At 40.9% G+C, this 2,656-nt stretch overlaps 1 long non-coding RNA gene across 1 annotated transcript; it reads right to left on the bottom strand.

Annotated features, from left to right (window-relative positions):
* Positions 1–1,418: 1,418 nt before the first annotated feature.
* Positions 1,419–2,280, bottom strand: LOC309697622. Its single transcript, XR_014273871.1, has 4 exons — positions 2,154–2,280; positions 1,888–1,944; positions 1,699–1,783; positions 1,419–1,604 (listed from the first exon to the last, which is right to left on the bottom strand). It is a non-coding gene; the product is annotated as an uncharacterized lncRNA (long non-coding RNA).
* Positions 2,281–2,656: the final 376 nt, after the last annotated feature.

Below are 2,656 nucleotides of genomic sequence, written 5' to 3' on the forward strand. Positions count from 1 at the left end.
CTGACGGACAAAAGCTAAACCAGTTCCACACCACTGAAGTTGCAGCATTTTTACAAACCAGTTCTGGTTCATCCGTTTCATTCAACGATCCGCTTTCTCATTCTCTGTCGCCGCCATGCTTTTTCCGTCATGTGCATATGAAAACAAAGGCACTGCGCATCCGTGTTTCACCCATATTCTATTTTATATTTCATTTTCTTATCGTTGCCCAACATTATACCGGTATTACCATGAATGGTATGATATGGCCCAGCCCTACCACCAGTGTGGAGAGAGAAGAGAAGCTGTATGCATCCTTGGCCTTAGCGTAGAGCAGATCTAAGATTCTCTCCCCCCTGGGACAGGCCGCATATTGTGTAAATGTTGGCAGTGTGTTGTCCAAGGTGACATGGTAAGGTATGTACAGACAGCAAGCCGAGGGGACATTAGAAAACCCACCCCAGCCTGCCGTTTCTTACAGAGGCAACTCTGGACTGAGACAGAGTCCAGGCCCTCTTCAGGAGACTGTTTCCAGAGCCCAAGCCCTGCGTTGAGGTGAGCCCAACTATATTTAGCCGATACCTCTCAACCTAACGCACTAAATGAGGCTCCTTCCCTGCCAGAGAGGTGACATTCCATGTCCCAATTGACAGTCTTGGGATCAGTCTGCCAGGGCTTCCGCTCTTGGCTGCCGCTTGGTACACGGTACACATGCACACGACTCCTATGACGCCTCCTGCGGGTGGTGGGCCTGCGAGAGGAGGGGCACATATCCTCTTTTCAGGCTATGCTCGGCCGGGCCCCATGGACTAACAGCCGGCCACCAGACGCTCACCTTTGGGCACCTTCCCGAGCCTGGCTCCAGGCCGGGACCCCAATAACCCTCTCCTGGGAAGGGGAAACTGTTCCCTCAGTGATATTCTAATAAGTTTCTTCTGAATTGCTCTTTGTCTGGTCCCTCACCCAGAACAAATTTGCTATGGGAGACCCTACTAGACATATTATGTATAACTAATACAACTAACTTAATTAACAAGATTTGCACAACTACCATTAGGATTTTTTTTTTTAAATTTGAAAGTATACCTTGTAAAAAAAAAGAAAATCTAACTTTGACTCTGTAGTATTGAATAAAGTGTTGTATGAATGTCCACATAAACAAAAGCTTATTATCTAAGTTGCTGTTATTAGTAATAGTGGTAGTAGTAATATATATAAATTAGGAACAGATAATTGAATAATTGAATAGGGCATTTTTTTTCTCCTTACTCACACAACCGATAAAGATTATTAATCATAAATATGAATCTGAATGACCCCTGTCAGCATTAAGTAGTCCAACAGTTAAATATAAGAGTAAAAATCTACAAAAAAAATGACATAAATCTTAATGTTACACAAACTGGACTTTGCTATCCCCCATTAACCCAGTGCAAGAATGAATACAAACGTTTTTAAAGTGAAATAAACTTTATTGAACTTCCTTTTAATGTGCATTTGTTTAATTGGATGTATTTGTTGAAGTGGAACAGGAGCAAGACCACTGCAGAGAATAAAGTGATCGCAGCAGCAGACGTAAGTGTATCCAACAGGTCAATGGATCCATTCTTTGCCCACACGAACACCTAAAGCGTTTATGAGGATAAGATGTACGTGTTAGTTGATGCATTCTTTTATTGTGGTAAGTATCTCTGTATAACAAATACAAACTGCTCTTGCCTGCAAAGTTCTCCTATAGGATTCTCATCTTGTAGGCTCAGACCAATGCGTGCTTCATTGTCAGCATTTTGAAAATGTATTTCCACTGCATGAAGCACAATGAATTTTTAAATAAAAACGTTGGAATATCATTTGGGACCACTGAATCTGAGGAAATCAAACATATGTAGAACCAACACTTGTACATACCTGACATTGTTCGTCCTTATTGTTCTGCTTGTGACAGAGACCAGTTCCAAAGATAAGCTGCATGCAGAGGAAATAATTATTACTATCTTGGAAGAAGTAGTGAATTTTATTCTATAAGTGGAAGCTCTAAAGATTTCAGTCAAAAAATTGGAAGAATTGTTGATTTGTATGTCTAAACTGGAAGCCCTACTGATTGGGATTAAAAAAATGAAACAAAAAACATAAGAATTAGTAATTATAATAAATAGAATGCTGACTGGACTCACCACTTAACAAATTATACTTCTCCAGACTTGTGTCCGCTCCTACCGGTTCTAAAGGGTTAATACTCACAAGCAATAACTCTTCAAGGCAGAAACGTTTTAAAGAGCAACAACATATCCTGCAGGCTAACAAGCGACCAGCTTCCTGTTTCCTCTACCCACAGGAACACAGAAAAACCCCAGCAAAAAAAAAGCAGGTGAGAAGTCCCATTATGACCAGCAGAGGGTGCTGAAGAGAAAGACCCTATGCATGCCATAACAGAGATTGACTTCTTGGAATTGAGATGAAGCTCTTGAAACCTGGGATTGTCCTTGGAATTGAGATAACCTTTATGGTATTAGAGATTGACTTCGTGGAATTGAGATGAAGCTCTTGAAAACTGGGATTGTGTTCTTGGAATTGAGATAACCTTTATGGTATTAGAGATTGACTTCGTGGAATTGAGATGAAGCTCTTGAAACCTGGGATTGTGTTCTTGGAATTGAGATAACCTTTATGGTATTAG

This window comes from Aulonocara stuartgranti (genome assembly GCF_965226115.1).
Source record: "Aulonocara stuartgranti genome assembly, chromosome: 20".
Classification (NCBI taxonomy): Eukaryota; Metazoa; Chordata; class Actinopteri; order Cichliformes; family Cichlidae; genus Aulonocara; species Aulonocara stuartgranti.